At 38.2% G+C, this 6,000-nt stretch overlaps 1 protein-coding gene across 1 annotated transcript in view; it reads left to right on the top strand.

Moving 5' to 3' along the window:
• Positions 1-5,272: 5,272 nt before the first annotated feature.
• Positions 5,273-6,000, top strand: part of LGSN (lengsin, lens protein with glutamine synthetase domain) — a 35,039-nt gene continuing 34,311 nt past the window's right edge. Inside the window, exon 1 of the mRNA XM_008684894.2 lies at positions 5,273-5,448. The gene's annotated coding sequence lies outside the window, so the exon portion shown is untranslated. The remainder of the gene's footprint in view (positions 5,449-6,000) is intronic.

Here is a 6,000-nt window from a genome sequence, read left to right as displayed (position 1 = left end):
AACAAATCCCTTCATAGCAGTACCTGGATCAATTGAATAACCAAATGATGGAAATCTTGGGGGGCCTATCTTTAGAATGCTGCCCACCACAGTAACTCTGTACTTTGGAGTGAACTAATTCTACAGTTGCATAAATAAGTATGTATCAGTTGGGATACTTAGTAACAGAAATCAACTCTGATAGATTTAAACAGAAAAAGAATTGTAAAGACATCAGACAGCTTTCAGAGTCATCAAGGGAGCTGATACTGGCCCCAGGGAATGGAGAGAAACAGACTATGGCTAAAAGAATGGCACCCAACTGACCCTACAAAGATTTGCATAGGTGATGTAGCTTGTCCCTGAATCACTCACAGGACACCAAACCCTGCCACTTCTGCCTCTGGAAACTGGATCTTTCAGCCACTGGTACCATGTCCAAAATGAAGTCTTCCCTGTCCCTGCTCCTTTGTCCAATAGTTTTGGACTGAGAATCCTGAGCAGACGACAGCTGAGCAGACGACAAATACCTGTCCCTAGATGAGGTGCATGCAGGTTAACTGTAGGGTTAGAAATGATGTGGGGGCGCCTGGGTGGCGCAGTCGTTAAGCGTCTACCTTTGGCTCAGGGCGTGATCCCAGCATTCTGGGATCGAGTCCCACATCAGGCTCCTCTGCTAGGAGCCTGCATCTTCCTCTCCCACTCCCCCTGCTTGTGTTCCCTATCTCGCTGGCTCTCTCTATTTCTGTTGAATAAATAAATAAAATCTTAAAAAAAAAAAAGAAATGATGGGTATTAAGGAGGGCACATATTGCATGGTGCACTGGGTGTTATACGCAAATAATGAATCATGGAACATTGCATCAAAAACTGGGGACGTACTGTATGGTGACTAATATAACAAAATAAAAATTATATAAAAAAAAGAAATGTGAGAATCTGATATTTTCAGCCTCTGGAGTGAAAATTAGTCTATTGCTACCACCAAGACTCAACATAGGTCTTTTTTCCCCCCAAACGTGGGAAGAGTTTTAGATTCTGGGCACTAAACAAAACAAAACAAAACAGCACCAATAGCCATAGGGGCTATGAGTAAACAATGCTGTTTATGAATCTAATTGAATTGATAAAGCAAGTAGCAAATCAAATATTTGTACTTTTAACATTAAAATGTCCCAGTTTTTTAAATAATATTTTTTATTGTTATGTTAGTCACCATACAGTACATCCCAAGTTTTTGATGTAAAGTTCCATGATTCATTACTTGCGTATAACACCCAGTGCACCATGCAATACGTGCCCTCCTTACTACCCATCACTGGCCTACCCCCCTTCCCTCTAAAGCCCTCAGTTTTAAAATGTCCTAGTTTTAATCATTTCTCTAAAAATTAAATTTCTATACGGGGTCTCGCATCATGTTCTGAGATATCTGGGCTACTTCCTTTCTCTTTTGGGTTCCTAAAAAATGATTAGGAGACAGTGAGGGCCTGAAGAGCAGAAGGCTGTTCTGGAGGGATCTGAAAGGCATCATCATCCCTCCCCTCTCAGCTCAGTCACAGTGATATCCCAGTGCCCTCAATGCCATCTTGTTTATTTTTTTGAGATAATTTTAAACTTACAAAAGAGTTTCAAAAATAGTATAGAGTTCCAGTATGCTCTTCTTCAAGCTTCCTCGTAGGTTTGCATCTTACATAACCACAGAACATTTACCGAAACAAAGAAATTAATCTTGGCACAATACTATTAATTAGAGAAATTATTTGTATTTCACCAGTTTTTCCAATGTCCTTTATTTGTTTCAGATCCCATCTTGCGTTTAGGAATGCCATCATTTTTATTTTTATTTTATTTTATTTTGTTTTATTTTATTATTTTATTTTATTTTATTTTATTTTATTTTATTTTATTTTATTTTATTTTATTTTATTTTATTTTATTTTATTTTTACTATTCCTGATATTCTACACACAGAAACTTTACAATTCTTACCTGGGTTAGTCATGCTAGGTGCTTAGTTGGAATTGAAGTATTAGGTCAGTTTTCTATTATAACAATTACAGCACGGAAGTGAAGAAGTTACCTAAAACTTGGAATATACCGCGGGGAGCATAAATAAGTGTAGGGGACTGTGGGTGGGTCTCCTTTTCTTTACTATATTTCATAATCACAGAAGATTAGAATTGGGAAGAATCAGAGAGATCATTCTACCCCAATCCTCATTTTGCAAAGGAACCAAGATCAAGAAAATTAGGTGATGTGTCTTTAAGGAATAAGGCTTTATCTGAACTCTGGTCTTTAATCTGCTGGCTTTTCCACTATAGCAGCAGTTCTCAGTGCGGTCTAGGGGCCCCCAGGAACCCCCAGACCTTTTGAGGAGACTATGAAGTCAGAACTATTTGCATAATCAGAGACTATGAAGTCAAAACTATTTGCATTTTCACTCTCATTCTCTCACGACGTACAGTGTTGTCCAGAGGCTGCATGGTGTGTGGTAAGCCAAGAGAATGAATGCAAAAGCAGAGATGAGAGTCTAGTGATTTTTGACTTCTAGATACTAAAAAGATTTGCAAAAATGTAAAATGGTGTCGAGCTTCTATTACTTTTTTATGCTTTGGAGAATAAAATATTTATGTTAACGTGTACTAGGCTCATTACTATTCTATTTGGAAATATGGTAAATGCTAATTGACATATTTACATAAATGAAAGATGGAATTCCCAATCATATGTAAGCACTGTCCCAGTATTTGGAAGGGTGTCATTAGTAAAAGAAGAAAACGTGGATAACACCAACTACCAAACTTATTAAATCAATGGTGTTAGAAAAATGTAGTCTGTGACACTCCCCTTCTTTTTTTTTTTCTTTTTCTTTTTTTTTTTTTTTAATGATTTTTTATTATATCATGTTAGTCACCATACAGTACATCCCCGGTTTCCGATGTAAGGCTCGATGATTCATTGTTTGCGTATAACACCCAGTGCACCATGCAATACGTGCCCTCCTTACTACCCATCACCGGTCTATCCCATTCCCCCACCTCCCTCCCCTCTGAAGTCCTCAGTTTGTTTCTCAGAGTCCATAGTCTCTCATGTTTCATTCTGCGACACTCCCCTTCTTTTTCTAAATAGAGCTCTGGCTGTTTTGGAGTAATTTTTAACTCATTATATGTGATTGCAAGCTCCTTATGTGCCTTGGAACTCAGATTTCATGCTCCTACATTCACGATTGACTCCATTTAACTTTATGGAGTTTGGCTAAATATATGAATAATAATTGAGAATGTTGTATTAAAATGACTTTGAACTAGTTTTTATTTTATCATCTCTACAAAATTGTCATGTACTTTTTTCAGGGAGTTGCATTGTCTGTACTTATTGCTTGATTGAATTTATAGAAGGGTCAGATGACAGGAGAAATTCCCTTTCCAAAGCAAATGAAAAGGACAACAACAACAAAAATCCTCCCATTCCCCGCCTGTGTGTATGTTTGTGTGTGTGTGTGTTTAAAGATTGATTGATTGATTGATTTGAGAGAGAGAGAGGAAGAGAGAGAGAATCCTCAAGCAGACTCCCTGCTGAGCACGGGGGTGGATGCAATGTGAGGCTCGATCCCAGGACCCTAAGATCATGATCTGAGCGGAAATCAAGAGTTGGCCACTGAAGCGCCTGAACCACCCAGGCACCCCCTACAATGTGTGTTTCTGCCCATTCGTGAAATGACTGATCCTCTACTCAGCCCTACCCAAACTATTATTTTAATGATAGGTTTTAAATCTCAATCTTGTAAATAGATCTACTGTTTCCTTAGAAAAAGAGCTGTTTCTAGGCAGAATTGGGGAGAAGAGGAGGCTAGGTAGATGGAGGGAATTAACGGAAGATGTCATCAGGAGCTCTAGAACTACTGAGACAGCCCAAATACTGCTCTTCACAATGTTTGGCTACGTTCTCTTCCACTAAGGGTGTCCATGGCAGTTTCTCTGGTTGTCTGTCACAATTGGATACATGTGAAAGAGGAGCAAACCCCTGCAGCATCTAGAACAACCACAAATCTGGAGAAAGATAAAATGGGAGTATCCTTCTGTCATTGTTGTCAAGGCCTCCTGCTGACCCTACATGATGATTTTGTGATTGAGGGAGGTGGTTAGGAAAACTATTCTCCCCTCTGTACTCATTTATTATTCTCACAAATCAGGCCCTTAGTCACGTTGGGCATGTTTTATCCTACTGCTTTAGCAGTTAGTGCTGGGAAGGCAAGAACTTCGTGTTTCATATATTGTTTCGTAACATATAATACACGTACACATGAAACAAAACCAAAATTATTGTGGGTTCATTTTCTCCCACTGTTTCTTCTACAGTGAAAGAATAGGTTTAATCTTGTACTTAATTTGCATCCTTTGCTCCTCTAGTCCTGTTAAATAATTCATCAGAAGGCAGTAACTTAGTGGTAAACAACCCACTGTTTCCCCTTGGTGGTACTTAGTAAACTTTAGCTGCTGCAATCTGTTCTCATAAAATGAATCCCATCATTCCTTTAATCATTTTAGCCACTCTTCCCTGGATTCACTCAATTAGATTACCTCTTTTTGGCAAGAGAAGTACTCGAGTTGAACAGTCTTCCCATATGTTGTCTCAGAAGAGGAGTAGGGGAAGGACTTGAATTGTACATTCATGGCTCAATGGCTGTAGTCATTTGCCTGCAACAGTTCCTGAATAGAGTAGGTATTGAGCAAGTGCTTGTGAATGAGAAATGTTGAATATGGACTTGTGACAATTCATTGTTTCTTCCCATCTATCTCTTCAACCCTTTACTAACATTTGGTTTCTTGAAAATGGATTTTGTAACAGTAAGACTTTGAATGTATCTCATGCTAATATCACAGATTTGGTTATACGCCATTTATCCATGCACAACAAGTGATTATGGTACTGCTTGCAGAATTGCCTGTGACGCGGCTCTTCACTAAGCAGGTGTGGGACTGCATCACAAGTAAGGGGATGAATAAGCGGACTGGCAAAAACCCGAGAATTTTCCACAAGGACATGAAATATATACACATGAATATGAATAAGTGAAATAGGGGATACCAGCAGAGTTTCCTTTAACCTGTATGGTTTCTGATGGGCTTGCATAAATGCCAAGGGACAAAGGTTATTGAAGTTTCCTCACTTTATACTTAGACCTATATTTATGCTTTCTTGGGTGCTGTGTTCTTTTAAGTTTGAGTCCTTTCCCATCTTGCCTTTGTGGTTGAGAGTGTAGATTTTGGGGCCAGGCTATTAGAGCTCAGATCCAAGCGTGCCACTTAAGCTGTGGGGCTTCGGCAAGTTTATACATAAGATTTCTGTGCCTCAGTTACTCCATCTGTGAAATGGGGGTAATAATAGTACCTCATTAATTTTGGGGAGATCAAATGAGTTAGTATCTGTAAAGCCCTTAGATGTTCACCTCTACACACAAAGAACTATGTAAGTATATCTTATTTTATCTACTATAATATCACAGTGGTGTTAAACATTTGTAAAATTCCTAAAGGTTTTGTCATGATTACAAGCTTTTACAGCCAGAGTAGAGGAAGCAGTGTGGACACTCCAGCTGCATCTAGGTCACAGCTCCAAGTAAAGAGATCGAACCACACTATATAGGCAAAAGGGCTTTCACTGAAGAAGCTCAATTCGTGGGCCAAAGAAAAAGGTATTTTTGGAAGTTTTTTTCCCCCTTTTGCTTCTTTTTCTAAACTATGTTTGCTTAAAGACATATTACTTTAAAAATTATGATGCCATCAGAAACTTGTTTGTGATATAACGTAAAATATACTAAGGGACATGAGATATATACCATTTAGATTATTACCTACCATCCTTTATAACAGCCAGCACGCAATGGAAATCAAATTTTTCAAATGAGCTTGGGCCCTATTAGAGTTTAATATCTTTATTTTTTTAATATTTTGTATATAGATTATAATTCTATTTTGCACCAAAAAAATGTTCATAAGTCATCTAGATTCAAGTAGAAGA

Source organism: Ursus maritimus, unplaced genomic scaffold, assembly GCF_017311325.1.
Source record: "Ursus maritimus isolate PB19 unplaced genomic scaffold, ASM1731132v1 scaffold_29, whole genome shotgun sequence".
NCBI classification, from domain to species: Eukaryota; Metazoa; Chordata; class Mammalia; order Carnivora; family Ursidae; genus Ursus; species Ursus maritimus.
Note: the sequence above shows the minus strand (reverse complement) of the source record. Positions and strands in the feature narration are given on the sequence as shown.